Source organism: Calidris pugnax, unplaced genomic scaffold (genome assembly GCF_001431845.1).
Source record: "Calidris pugnax isolate Ruff unplaced genomic scaffold, ASM143184v1 scaffold38, whole genome shotgun sequence".
Classification (NCBI taxonomy): domain Eukaryota; kingdom Metazoa; phylum Chordata; class Aves; order Charadriiformes; family Scolopacidae; genus Calidris; species Calidris pugnax.
Window position 1 is genome coordinate 18,024,069 of NW_015090995.1, and position 15,511 is coordinate 18,039,579.

Consider the following 15,511-nt stretch of genomic DNA (forward strand, 5'->3'; position numbering starts at 1 on the left):
ACACAAAGAAAATGAAAAATCCATGTTCTAGGGATCAAAACAGTTAGAGGCACATGCTTGCCTTGATCCACGTGTGTGTGAATCCTGTTGACAACAATAGACGCTGTGCATGTGGATGGATGGGGTAGAACAGATGGCCTTTGCCAGTCAAATAGCGAAGGAAAACGAGCACCCAGTGCTTTAGTACATTGCAGTTTCGGTAATGTGGGAGTCAATTAACTTCCCACCAAACAGGCATTGCAGGGAAAATTACCCGCAGCCCCATCTCGGAGAATTCTGCTTCTCCTTAACGTTTTGTACTCCTCCGGTTTCCTGAATGTCGGGAGTAAATACCCAAGAAAACCACAGTTCTTTAAGGTAAGCATCTCCAACATATATTTATGTAGGCAGAAGGATTTGATTATTTTTATAACATTGTTTAAATGAGATGATCTGATTAGCTAATGGCCCAAAGAGTTCAGATTGGGTTCAAATAAGGATCTAAAATGTGTTACAGCATCTTTAGATGTTTTCCCCTCATTAGTGGTTTTGGGACAGATTCTGCCATGTACGTGTAGCTGTTGCCAGATACTGTCATTTTATTTTAGCAGTTTTACCCTGCAGTGAGACACTTCTTCAAGGCATTTGACCCTCAGAGCTCAGCTCTTGTTCTGCATTTGGTACTTAGTGTGCATTCAGGTTACCTCTGTAGGGCCGCTCTGCCCACATTCATCTTGTTATTAAACCAGACCTCCTGCCTTCCCACCCCCAAAATGTTAAATCCAAGGAAACAGACACTTTTTTTTTCTTTTTTCTTTTTCTTTTTCTTTTGCAGTATTTATATTCAAAATACAGTTTAACTGAGGAAAGGGATTTTGGCAAAATAATACATGGTTGTCGTACTAATTGGCAGCTGCAATGATAACAACCATGACAAGTTTTAGCTCTGTCCACTTCAGCCCAGCCAAGTCATTAAAGGTTTCCAAGCAGAGGATTGTGTTACGAAGCCTAATACACACTGGTAGTAGCTCCATTGGTATCCCTGAGTTGCTCAACGCATTTTTAACCACCCCAACGCAGATTCAGTAGGATTTTCATCCATGGAGGAAGGTCTCAGCCAAGCACTGAAAAGACGTTTGTTAGCCTGCAAAATATAAATAAAATATTTACAAAGGGAATAATTGACTTTTGATGTTTACTTCGGGCTATGGTTAAGCAGGCAGTGTCTGTACTAAGCAATGCAGTGACCACCTGCCACAAATGCTGTGATATTTGACAGATCCCTTTCTGCCAAGAACTATAATTCCTATTTAAATCTAAATGGAGGAGCCATGAATGCAGATTTCTCATCACAAAGACACTGATGTTAATCCCCGGTACAGAAAAATAAGAAAAGCCAGAACGTTTTATTGGATTTTATATGGAAGATAATTAAACAGTATTTCTTCTTTACTTGTTATACGGCATCCCATCTACATTCCTGCTGAAATTTGTTTATAAAGAAAGCCAGAAAGTTTTATTACATTTTTATGTAAAAGAAAATTAGCATTTTGTATATTTGAACTTACATTAGAATAACAAAAAGCAGGTAAACAAAAAATGACCAAAGAATGATAAAAATAAACAGAAAAAAAAAAGTAAGGAAAGCCTCACACTGTTCTCATACATGCAATTTTATATTCTAAGCATGCAAACAAAATAAATGTTTATGTGCATATGTATGCATTGTATATATTCCTGTACCAAGCCATTCTGAAAAGCTATGCTCCCAAAAGTTAGGAAATGCTAGAATTAGATGTGCTCACACACCCTTAATTTGGCCTTTTTGATTGTATACACACGGCCGTGTGCTATTCCCCCCCCCCAACCCCCACGCACACCCCGTACAAAATGGTGCAGTGTAGGCAGAAAATTGGCTGGGAGAATGATGTCATCTCTGCGAGAGCTGCTTTGCAGAAGCAGCCTGTTTCTTTTCTGCCCACAGCCCAGTTTGGTGTTTTGGATGTACCCAAGGAAGTTCTGGTAGCATGTTTCCCAGCAGGTGGGTGCTGCCAGTCCCAGCCTGTGGGGGAACGTGTCTCGGGGTGCATTTAAAGCCTCCTTATTAATAGAGGGGGGGGGACAGGGGGGGAGCTGTATCCAAGGTTGCATCCTCGGCATTTAAAAACGTTTCAGTTCAGCTTGTGCTGCCACTTACTGCATTATGCGATGCGTGTGGATTTTCCAAACAAAAGATGTTTATGAGGAGAGTATATTTTAAGATCCTTTTCATGACTGTACAGACCCCTCTCCGAGCAGATGGCCTGACAGTTGCAAGAAAACTATTCACAAGCCAAAAGTAGCATTTAGAATTCTTTCAGAAAGACAGTTTGTTCTGGTTATACATGTACGTTTTAAGCAGGTACTAATTCTGTTCTCAGCAGCACCTTCCCGGGCTGTGACAGCAGAAAGGGAAGCTGCAGCCTCCAGCAGCACGTCGCATCAGCGCCCGCATCCCCTCGCTCCCGGGCTACTTCCAGCACTTCTTGGCACCCAGGGGACCAGTAAAACTCAGATTGCCCTCACTTCTAACTTGGAGTAAGGTTGGAGGTACCACCGTTTCTCTTTTATACTCCAAATAAGCTGTATCCACGGTGAAAATGTTTACTTGGTGTTTACAAGCTTATAGAAAGAAGCAGGACTAGCAAAGAACTTTACAAGGACATGAATATATTTAATTCCGTTTCTACTCACAGCCTTGACTGTTACCTAGCTGTAGCTGAAGTTCATTGGGGAAAATAAGCAGCTGAGAACAAAATAACTGAACCTGAGCCACTTGACCATTACCAAGTTTACGTATTCTGGGAGAAATCTGTTGGCAATGACTTCATACAGCTGCATTTACTGACCCTTTTAATTGCCTTCTACAGAACCCTCCCGCTTGAAGGAAGCAAGCTCTCCCATATCATGCACTCGATAAATAAGTAATGCCGTCCCTCTGGAGAGAAAAATTCCATCTCTAACCAATCTAAGCACAAGGACAGGGACTAACCTAAATATCCTTACGGTTTGGGGGGATTGTTTGGTTTTGCTTTTCCTTCACCGAGGTAACTGAGGTTTATTGTTTATAGCATCTAATACGTTTAGAAACATTTCTGAAAAATTTGCCTAATATCCTGCAGCAATGAGTTGCAGGGTTGATTATACACTGCACAAATGTTTTCAGAATTTTTCCTTCACCTTTCCATGCATATTTGTTCTTGAGAGAAAACAGAATAAATAGCCCCTTCTCCCTGCTTCTGTTATATCATCTTTTACTCCTGTGTTTTGCAAACTAAACAATGCTGGTCTTTTTAATCACCTTTTAGATGGAAGACTCTTTCCTCATGTGTTTAATCATTTTTGCTGCACTTTTTTTTATTGCAGAAGTACATACATATGAGCGTACACACCCCTGGAGCAATCAAAAAGTCTGCTAAGATCAGGTTTTAAGGCTTAGCAGAGGTTTGCTCTTTACTCCCAAAACAATCCCTGCTCATCTCATTCTAAATTCACTTTAAGAAACAGGGTCCCTGGGTGCAGGCGCTGAGATGTGCGTGCAGATGTGCAAGTTTAAAAGTGAGGGATGGGACCACGAGGGCAGGAAGGCTTCATCTGGCATTCAGCAGCGTGGTCACCAGGCCAGCCCTGACTTGCTGCAGAAATGAAGCCAGCGACTGGTTCGGGGTAAAAAATTGCTTCTTCTGTGTGAGGATGAGCTTTCTTAAGCCTCTACCTTTCAGACATGACAATTTGTAGATGATGCTCTGTTTCATCTTCCAGGGGCTCACCTTTACTCCAGCTTGCCTTTGTCCTTCACTGGCACTTTGCAGCACAGCAATCTCTCTTTGAACGGTGATAGCAAGTTCAGGTCTGGTGCAGCTCTGCTCAGCCCAAAACCGAGCGGGAAGGAGAAATGAGAAGCTGGTGAAAGGCCTCACGGACAAACGTACTCTCCAGGTGGGACCAGCCTCCTCATGGAGGTGCAGTCAAGGCAGTTGTTATTTCTCTTTCGGCTGTCTTTTGTTTTCTGTCCTACAGAAGATTTTCACTCACTGCTTTCTGGATCCAGAATGCTCTGTGTATTATAAAGGCCAAAACTTCTGGGGGAACCTAGCACACACTCCATCAAGGGCAATGGTCTAAGTGTACTTAGATTAGCTGAAGACCAGGCCCAAAAATGTTTTTGGTAGGATTCCCCCAATCTGCTTTTAGCCTTCTGAAGCCTATCTAGTCTGGGCTTATTTCTTAATCTTCTCCTGTAGTCAACAGGGAGAGGAGTTGATTCATCCCAGCATAAAATAGAGGTCTGAGACAGAAGGGATGGCTTCCTGCCCTAAAATTACCTCCCCTTCCTTTGGCACAAAATTGTTTAGGTGATAGAATCATAGCATCATAGAATTGTTATGGATGGAAGAGACCTTTAAGATCATCAAGTCCAATTGTTAACCTGGCACTGCAAAATTCACCACTAAACCATGTCCCTTAGCACTACATCTGCATGATTTTAAATAACTTCAGGGATCGTGACTCATCCACTTCCCTGGGCAGCCTGTTCCAATGCTCGACTACCTTTTTGGAGAATTTTTTTTCCTATTATCCGTCCTAAACCTCCCCTGGTGCAACTTGAGGCCTTTTCCTCTTGTCCCATTGCCTGTTCTTTGGGAGAAGAGACTGACCCTCCCCGGCTACATCCTCCTTTCAGGGAGTTGGAGAGAGCAAGAAGGAAAGAGTGATTATGGCCAATGCTGTTACAAACCTATTGCCAACCGTGCTACACCAGTCAGCAGTTAGATTTAGATTTACAATGGTTACTAAATAAACTTTGCATTATTAGTGTTTGGGGGAGAGGAGGGTATTTTTTTCCCCTCATCTTTAAACCTCTTTAAATATTTAACTTAGTGTTTGGGAGAGAGGAGGGTATTTTTTTTCCCCTCATCTTTAAACCTCTTTAAAAAAAAAAAAGAAGTTAAGGCACTGAACTTAAAATCAAATCAACTATATCTTGTCCTTGGAAAGTTCTTTGTTAATCCTGTTTGTATTTTTTAAATGCTATGCAAACATTTTCATTGTGGATTAATGTGCTGTTTCAAAGCAGTTGAGATTTTAAGATTGTCGTTAATTTAGAGAAAGAGACTTCTGTTACTATTCCAGTTCTTTGGGAAACTAATTTCATTCAGTGCCCTTTTTGAGGCTTTGCACTAGAGTGCTAAACGAATACTATCAAAGACCATATTAAAGAGGATTGTATATAGTTGACCAGGGTTCATACCAGAGACTAGTTTTAGATAGTGTCTTACATTGAAAATATGATTCTTCAATTATACCTCCCATTGCAAAAATGAAATTACCTTGAATGCTTAGTCTAGTAGGCTTATTTCTTAGAATACAATAGTAAATGGTCAAATTCTCCCTCACAGTAAAACATATCTGATTAAAAAATGAAAGGGGGAGAGAGAGAAAAATGTGAAAAGCAGAGTCAGTCGTAAGAGCCCTGAGATCAGTAAAAGGACAGTTTATACAAAGACTCTTCATTTGAGTAGCCCCAGTAATTCCAGAACTGTCTGAACGCTTCAAGTAGGAGTGTCTAAAGTGCCTGATGTTCCGCCAGCTGATTCAGGACACTGCAAAGAGGGGTCAGAGGGCCAGAGTGAATATGCAGAAGCTCTTAAACACATTCACACTGTTCACAGATAGTAATCAAAGTGATTTGCAAATACATCTTCTTAGCAAAACTTCACATCTTTGAGATCACAATCATAAAAAATAATTGATACAATTAGGGGACTGAAGCTACGTTTGGTGTGACTGCAGCAATTCACATTTATTACATTTCTAAGTGTTTTCTTGTCTGCTTTCCCAACTCATAATGTACATCTGATTTATTTGGAGAATAATACTGATTTGCAGCCCTTCCCTGTTCCTTTTTCGTCTTATGATCTGTGAAGACATTTCAGGTGTGACTTCACCATGCAGAGGGTGACTTCTCTGGGGACACACCAGGCCTTGGCCCCAAGGCTCTGCCTGGCGATGCTGGCACCTTGGTCTTGGAGCTTATTGAATTGAGTGCCTACTGCTGCTGAATACACACAGAACCTCAAGGCTACCTACTGTGGTGTTTCTACACGGTCTGTTTTTCTAATTCCAGGATTACAGTGCTTAAAGGCACATAAGGATGATGAACAAGAGGAAAGGATCTTATGTCCTTACATCCACAGGGAGTTTTGTGCCTCTGTCCTGTTGGCATTAGTCATGTAAGCCTCTCATTCATGTACCTTGGGAAGACTGATTTGCTCAGCCTTTGGTGTTTTCATCTGTTTTTGATGTGCTAGCTGAGCTAACTCAATGATTGCTTATGTGTATGAGAATTAATTATGAATTTTGACTATATAAAGCAATCTTGTGGACTCATGCTTCATTAGTATTCTGATCAGTTAGCCACTGCAACGCTAACTGACTTAATTTGCACTGCAGATACTCTAGTGAGAAGGCAGTGGACATTTGTGTGGAAAATGGGATGCAGAGTTTCACCAACTCCTTGCCTTAAATTCTTAGCATCCTCCTCTTACCTGGGTAGCGTATGAAGAGGGAACAGAGCACAAGACTAGGCATTGTCTTCCCTCCTGAAAACTTGTTTTACAACAGAGAATCTTTTGGTTTACTTTACCAGAGAAAACAAGCTACTCAACCTGCAATGGTCTAGTTTGCTGGGCAGGGACATGCACCTTCAAACTCTAGTGCTCTCACTTTCTTCAGTCATAGTAAAATGTTCCAAGAGCTATTGTTGAAAAGCATAATGCAAGATTGAAGTGGTTATTTTTTTTTCTTTTATTTTAACCACTCTCTTTCATATCTTATTTGTAAAATAGTTAAAATGATTTTTTTTTGCAATATACAAAGCATTTTGAGACCCTGACCCACCACCTGCTAGAATTTTATTGTTTGCTAGAAAGGAATCATTTTTGTTTTCAAAAAAAGCTCTGAAGAGGACAAAGAAACATTTCTATATTGTATGTGTTGGTAAGAAGGATTAGACAGGCTGTAATCTTGGTCAGTCTGACTTCTTCAATTATGGAAAATTACAAAGATTGATGTTAGTTGCAATTTATCTTATTGCACAACCTTGTACAGGATGAATCTTCTCTTTTGAAATACATATTTCACCAAAGCTAGCATATGTATGAAGTGATTTCTTTTTCTTTGTCTTCCCCATCAGATTGATAATAGGCTGTGTAGGAAAGTGCTGAAAAACACAAAAATAAAAAGTTGGAGCAATTCGAATTGTCATGGCAATATCCTAGATTTTTCAGGAAGTTCCGTTCTGTTTAGCTAGTCACTTTAATTTTCCTTCGCTAACTTGTCTCCATTCTCTGCCATAATGATAATTCTTTATATGACTGTCAGCCCTTTGCATTGTGACAGCTTAAATTAATGTTTTGATATTTCTCTCTTTGTAAGAATACAACAAAGAAGACAACTGCCAAGGATAGGACAGAAACTGTATGAATGTAAAACAGACACTGTGCACCAATAAAGCCAGGAGGAGTAATTTTCATTTTATTGCCTTGTTAATAAGCTTTTGCAACAACAAATCTTGAAGGCTTTGGGTTCTATAGGCTAGTGTGGCCCTTCTGCTTCATCTGGATTGCGGTGAACTTCTTACTGGGGACCTTGGAGGCTTCTGGGAATACTTCAGCCCGTTTAGGTCAGGAAGGTTTAATACCTAAAGCAGGCTCATTCAGCCTCTAGTACTACACTAACCGTACGTGTAAGCTGTGGTGGATTAACTTGTTTTACAATCAAAATCATAATAGCACTTGATCACAGCTGAAACATCTCGTTTTTACATACCATCTCTCCAAAAGTTAAGAGGATCAACAGTAAGAATTCCAGAAGGAAGATGCAGGAGGAGTTGGAAGGATTTGATTTGGCACTTACAAAAGCAGCGGTGGAAAGGAATTGTCTTAAGATTTTGCTGAGTTTTACACCAGCCCTTATCTAAGGTTCAAGGCCTTTAGCAGCTTCATTCCCGTTCTTAATGTATGCTTCGAAAATCCCAACCACATCTGGCATTGCCTTAAATGAAGCTTGACTTCAATCAGGATGGTGTTTTTCAATGTGCTTTAAAAAACCCTTTTAAAAAGATCTGAGATATTCAGATGCAGTTTAATGTTTCAGTATAGCTGAGGATTTCATTACTACTTCCTCTCATTTTTATTATTTTCCATCTGTTTTTCCTCTCACACATTCCTTCAGGACCTGGCCTCACCTGAGAGATGAGAAATTCAAATGAAAGTAGAACAAAAAAAAAAAATCAATTAATCCATTCTTTGTGGCAGAAGCCACCAGATGATGCTGTTACCCTTACAGCTTCTTAGCATGTGAGCAAGATTTCAGTTTTTGAAGGAATGCTGCATTGTTATTAGTTTAGTTTTACAGTAATCCTCTGAGAGAAGCTAGCAGCAGAGTGTGTTTTCTGCTTTATTCTCTGTATTAGGATGCAGTTCTTGGGACAAATTACTTTCCTTGAGTTAAATTTCAGTGCCCAGCTGGAAAGGAGCACTGGAAGTGGTAAGAACTTTTGCGATGACTGCAGATACCACTGGTACGGGGGAGGGAAGCATAAGGAAAATGTTTCGCTGAGGAGAAGGTCCACGTTACCTTGTTTTCCATCAACAGATTGGTACCAAACTCCCAAATTCTGTTCTGTAGGAAAAGGAGTGATAGTTGTCACCGGCAGAAGACACTGAAGAAGCAAAGGACACTTGCTTATATAAAGAAAGCCATAAGGCAAGCACTGTTTGGACCACAAGCCATCCTTTTGACCCACACCTCTCCCTCTTTAACAGGGAGCTGGTCCCAGAGAGCTTCAAAGAATAGATCAAAAGTGTGAGACGTACTATTTATCTTAATGGCCCACAAGTGCTGAGAGCTAGGGATGAAAAATTTAACATCGGATTTGTCAAATATTTCACTGCTGATGGGATCATTTTAGCAGGAATGACCAATGACAGTGCGTATCCATCAAATTGAAGGTTTAATATAAAAAATAAATAACACGGGAGATAGGAATTTTAGTGGATGATTCATTTATGCATTTTAATTAAAAATCTTGATTGTTTAAATGCAAATGGAGCAAACACAGAAATGCCAGCACATTGCATTGACATGCTTAAAATCAGAGCAGCAGCAGAAATTTGGTTCAGTCAGGTATAACGATGATGGGATCCCGGGTGAAACGTATGAGAAAGTTTTACTGTATCTGCAGAAGATATTGCCATCGGCTGTTCCTTACTCTTCTACCAGAGAAACAACCCCCACAGCAGTCATCTGAAGAAAATGAGAGCTCATGCCTCAGCCAAGCTGTTACTGGGCAGTGATCTCTTAAACTAGAAGGTTTTACTGAAGGGCGCATGTCAACGTTCAAACATCTCCAGATCTGAACAAGACAAGATGAAACTATTCCATTTCTGCTTGGAGAAGTGGCATGCGTACACCTGAGATTATCTTTGCCCTGCAATTTCTAAGCTTGACTGCCTTTTTATGTAAAATATGTTGTTCTGTTTACTTCTTATGGATCTTACCAAAAAAAAGAATAAGCAAGCACGTACAGCAATCAAGCAAGCGCGTTACAGAGCTAATACATCCAGGCTTTGCTAAGCCAATTAAGCAATCAAATCAAGGTCACAGCTGAGATGGACTCAATAGATCAATGAGATTGAATGGCCAAAATTAATACACTAGGAAATTAAATCAAAAGGATAAAGTCGGGACTGAATTTGTTTTGTTGGCCTTGGGCTGGGGATATTTAAGGGGAAGCTGTTTTCTTCTCAATCTGAAGTGGCAGCCAGGATTCGGCTCAAAGCGCGTGCATCTGGCCAGAAAAAAGCACAAGTACAAGGGTGTCTGTGTCCATCAGATGCAGGGGCTGTGCTGGTCCTTCCCTAAAGCAAAGGGTGGTCCTGACCTGTTTCATTAAGGAAGAGGTACAACAAGCATAGGGCTGTCAGCAGCTCTGCTTCATTATTTGATTCCTTAAATCTCACTGTTGTAACAAGTTATTAGCTTGCTGTTCTGATTTTCCTTTTCTAACACAGAGAAATTCTTTCCATAGAAGTGACACAGATGACAGCCAAATCAAGCAGTAACAGCTTTGGGGGAAAAATAATAAATCCAGACGAATCTTCCTAATTATACACAAGATTTGCGGAGTTCGGTGTTTACTTTTAGGGACCTGTATGTAGTGCTGTTTCTCCATTATAGAGTGCAAATATGCAAGTGTGTGTTTGAGATAAGGCAGTATCGTCCTGGTATAATGAAAAGGAAATGAAAAGAAAGAGTTCAAAATGCTTTATATTTTGGGATCCTTCACTTGCGGTGTTGACAGCAGCTGTAGTTTCAGGTTGAGCACAACTTGCAATTTGTGTTGAGCATCTCAGTGGCATTAGCACAGTCAGTAACAAGGCTTTCCCCTCTTCCCGTGAATTCTCCAGTCACAAGAGGGAACAGCTTTGTGTCCAGAAGCTGTCCATGCCTGCTGGAAATGAATGCTCTTCTTCCCATCAACATCCTCACCTCTCTAAGAGATCTTTCAAGGACCAGACCTTGCTGTAGATGATGTTGCCTAGTGGAAGAGTCTTGGACTATGTGGCCACCAGGATAAGCACTCCCTGTCCTGCAACATCTGCTGGTCTAATTGCAGGCTGCTCATCAAAAAAGGAGATGTGGCTGTGAAAACTTATGTTTAAGTCCTGGCTTAATCAAAAATATCAAGTGGACAGCACAGTAAAATACTTCAAAAATACTTTCTTCATTAATTCTTTCAGGGCGGTTACTTCCTCACCCTACCTTGGGCAGGTAAATTGCAGGTAAATTCATATCCTGCCCCAAAGAAAAGTACTCCTTTTATTTTTCCATCAGGCTACATTTTGCTCATAATTAAGAGTTTTTCTAGGTCCAATTCAAACTGTTTGCAAGGAACCTTTGTTCTAAATGAGCAGATTTTCCTTTGAACATGGGCTGGACGACCCTGAGTCCCGGGAGCTGGGCTGCAAGGCCTGGATCTGTCCTCCCACGTGGAGCCTCTCCTCCCCTCGCTGCATGCTTCATCAGCAGGAGACAATTAGCCACTTGCCAGGTCATACCAGCCACCTGCCCCCAAAAGTAGGGCACTGCCCTAGTCGTGATGGAAAGGCGCATCCAAGGGCTGGGATTTTGACTGGAGGTTGTAGAGGGAGAGGAAGGGAATTCTCTTGCTGGTTGGCTTGAGCGTCCCCGTGGACTCGTAAAGCCCGAAGCCTGGTTGCCACTCGTCTGCCTTCCATCTCGGCACAGAGTGTGCCAGTGGCTGCTGAGGCAACTTGTGTGAGCAACTATTACCCAGCATGAGGAGCGGGCTGCGGAGCCAGGCCTTCTGTTTGGGCAAAACCCAACGACGCTGCTGAATTAAAGACATAATTGAGGTTTTGGCAAAATTGCAACACAGCTGCCCAAGGTCATCTCCAGTGAAAGTAGCCGAGGAGGTTTACACAGAAGATGTTAATTGGATTTTCGTTTTCTCTTTAGAAGGGTTCAGAGCTATCGGATCTCACCACAGTACAAGCTGCATGAATATGTCCAATGATATTGTGAGCTGATTATTGTTCATTCTTAACGGCTTTCCATCTCCGTAACAACAGTATTAGCATTAATATTGTGCCCAGAGCTCTGAGTATGGATACTAATGGAACTCAATCAGCTCTTAAAGGACAAAAGATCCTTTTTACATGGCACCCTGTGACAGTCGGAGGATTGGATTAGCAACTTGTCAATCCTCCGGTTTGCAGCTTTTTTGATGCGCTCTTGAATACTTGGGTAGTATGTAGAATTACATTATCTGAAAAATTAATACAAAACATTAAGCGAAAGCTATGTGCTATTCCCTCCTGACCTGATTATTCTAGATTATTTAACTAAGTAGCCGGCATGCCCCCTAATTTAAGTACTGAATTTCTACGACACAAAACGCTATCTTTTCTCATAAAAGAAGCCCACGAAAGAGCAAGCTCATTTGCCAATTATACTTCTTCCATGAAATCTCTTCTATCCCCTTCAGGATAGGTTTGGGTAAAAATATAATTGCAGTGGATAAGGAAGCTTAAGAAAAGATGTAAATGAAAAATGTTATGTGTTGGCATCTGATTGATCCATTTGAAAGGAAGAGAAGGAGAATTTGACGAGAAGGTAAGGAGCTCATGGTTTGTTTCGAAGGAACCCAGCATTTTTAACCTGTACAGGGTGCTGAGCTATAATTAAGAACGGCAAGTCAGTGAAAAATCTATTTAAACTCCTGACAGCTTCTCTAGATTAGCATTTTTGACATCTACATTCACTCTGGCAAATCACTAATGTGATTTTTTTCGAAATTATATTTTTATTAGCTTTCTGCATATAATAACAAAGTGAAAATGATGTTACAGCCTGGACAGGTCTTTAGCTCAAAAACTCAGTACTTACAATGTGCTTAATTAGCTGCCTGATTATTGTTTTATTCTGAAAGAAGTTTTGTAAATGTGTTTTCATCTATAAAGCATCTTTAAAGTGAAAGCAACTGTTTGATTCTGTTAGTTGGTGAAAACTATAGCAAACCCTGGATAACAAAGCACTGTGATTAATTGATGTCAAGATACTCATCTCTGCTTTTTTTTTTTTTTTTTTTTGTTTTTTTATATTATTTAATAGCTTCCACAAGTGAGCTTGATTGGGGGTAGCTTTAAGGAAGCTTTCGCTTTTACAATGTGCTTAATTAGCTGCCTGATTATTGTTTTATTCTGAAAGAAGTTTTGTAAATGTGTTTTCATCTATAAAGCATCTTTAAAGTGAAAGCAACTGTTTGATTCTGTTAGTTGGTGAAAACTATAGCAAACCCTGGATAACAAAGCACTGTGATTAATTGATGTCAAGATACTCATCTCTGCTTTTTTTTTTTTTTTTTTGTGAGATGGTTGAAGTACTGAATAACAAAACAAATATTTGGGTGAACTTTGAGTTATATAAGTCTTTCCCCTTAATAATTATTCTGCAAGGGAAGAATGTGGCTGAAGCTTGATAACTTGGGTATAGGTATAATATTTTAAAACACGTCAACAATTTTCCTCGAACTGTGAAGAACTTGCAGTAACATTTAAGTCAGATGCACTGTGAATGTGTTGGTTTTAATTTGATAGCAAAGAAATACCATCATTAATTAGAATGCTTTCAGATTAGTGTTTGTCTTGCATAATTCAACATTTGCCAAAGTTCAGGAAAGATACGCACTAAGTAGAAATTATTACTTTGATAATGCTGCTACATTTCCTCTCCTTATTTTTAATATGGCTTTTTAATTTGGGTAATGAGTATATATCACTAATCATTTTGAAAGCCTATTACCAACACCAACCAATCCGTCAACTTGAGTTAATAATTTACTTTATTATAAAAATTGGAACTGGACACAGCTGTGGAGTACTGAAGGAAAGGAAAAAAAAAAATGCCTCCTTAGCAGATAACCTATTTTCCTCCGTGCACAAAATGCTCCTTGTTCTGTCGGGACTTGTTTCCCCACTGCTGGAACTCCATTGGTAGCCATTAAGCTCCTGCTCCAGACACATTCCACTGCAGGGCATTTGGAAATTAAACGCTCAAGGAATTAGAAGAAGACGGTCTTCTCCCATACTTAATTTTCCTGTGTATTATTAGTAGCTGCCTCTGCACTGCTAATGCCCTTCTCCCACTGTGTAGGCATGAGCTGGCAAGGTCATTTATTTTTGAACGTGTTTACTGGAAAAATGCGGTTGCATCTGAATGATTGTTTTGGGAAAAATAAAAATCTTTGGATGAGTCATAAGTGAAGAAAAAAAGGTCATTTGAGAAGATTTCAGTAAGAGAAGAAATTGATAAAGAATATGGAAATGCATTCTAATTAGAATGAAAAGTTTGAAGACTGCACCCTGTAGTGAAATTAGTGTCTGCAGCAGACAATGCTCCTCATTAACAAATCGGGACCTCACTTTTATTACACTTAAACCCAGATTCTTCACTGTGTCCTACCACTTAAAAATATGCATCAGTGACCACAACACTTGCGCCTGTGGTTATTCTTAACCTTCTGCATTCATCAGCAGACAGAAACTTCAGAAGAAGCACCAGTCGGATGAGGGATGCTACAGAGATATGGAGTGTATTATGCTGAAATTGAATCTTCCTTTGAATGGTGGAAGAATAATAAGGACCCTGCCTACTGAATCATGTTAAACTGCAGCATTTATTTATTTTTAGTACAGTTTTATCTGGTGACAATGCAGTCATTATAGCCTTTTGTTGTTAAGGTGTGTGTATATTTCTATTTGAAAACCTTAGCATAAGAAAGGCACCAACACCAAAGCTTTTAAAATCAGCCCCCTTCAAACAATCACAACTCCACTTCCCCCAAGTTTTGATGTTTTGACGTTACTACGGGTCGTTATATGGGAAGGAGAGAAAGCAAAGCGAAAAACTAAGATGAGCAAATATTCAGAGAAATTGAAATTAGAAGTCTTTTCTTTAATAAGATCTTGCTTTGACATTGATCCTTATCTGTAGCTGAGGGATCATTGGCCTTTGCAGGAGTTCTTGTTCCTTTCTTCCCCACAGCTTCTGCACCCCGTGTTCTCCTTCTGTCGTGCTCCAGACCCTGGAGAGGAGTCAGCCTCAGTGAACCCAGTGACATGCCCCTGGAAATGGAGAGCTGCTCACAGAAATGCCAACAGCCCAGGTGAGCACAAAGCTAACCACAGACGAAACCCGACGTGTTCCCAATCCATCAAATACCTTTTCGGGTTTGCCAGGGGACTATTCCACCAAAAATCAACTCTTTGCACGCAGAGAGTTTAACGGATTTCCATTTTCGGATGGAAAAGGATTTCCCTGAAATATGGTGAGTGGCATTTTCTGGCTGCACGCAGCCCCCACGCTTAGAAAGCAGAAGCTGCATCTCCAACAGCTGAACCAGCCCCATCTGTCCCAGTGGCTGCTGGTGCCCCTCTGCTTGCCCTGCATTGGCCCTCGTTAGCCACCCCGTGCCTGTCCCTGCTGAGCCAGGAGCTGCTCTGCCAAGAGCTTTGCCTGTGTTTTCCCTTCCATCTGCAGCTGTGGTGCTGGGTACCAGGCTCATCCCTGTCCTCAGCTACCGATGCTCCATGGCCAAAGCCCTGGGGTGTCTTATCTCTGCTCCTTTCCCTCTGGAGACCGAGCGATGTCGCCTGAAAAATGCTGCCAGGGGCTGCTTTGGTGGCAGGGCTGTGCTGGAGGTGGCCACCGCTGGCCTGGCAGGGCTGGTGGGGGGTTTCAGCTGGGCTGGCGCTGGCAGGAGGCTCGATTTCCCCAAAACACCTGCGTTTCAGCCCACCTGCAGCTTGCAGCAAGCACAACATGTCTCTAGCAGAGATAAAACCTGACTAGCATATCAAGAGAAGGCTACTTTTATTTACTCCTGTAGTCTTGTGAAAGAAAAGGA

The 15,511-nt window shown here is 40.9% G+C and overlaps 1 long non-coding RNA gene across 2 annotated transcripts in view; it reads left to right on the forward strand.

The window, feature by feature from the left end:
* Positions 1–3,746: 3,746 nt before the first annotated feature.
* Positions 3,747–15,511, forward strand: part of LOC106895754 — a 14,809-nt gene continuing 3,044 nt past the window's right edge. For both annotated transcript variants that reach the window (XR_001413497.1, XR_001413498.1), the window contains exons 1-2: positions 3,747–3,957; positions 14,650–14,770. This is a non-coding gene — a long non-coding RNA (uncharacterized LOC106895754). The remainder of the gene's footprint in view (positions 3,958–14,649; positions 14,771–15,511) is intronic.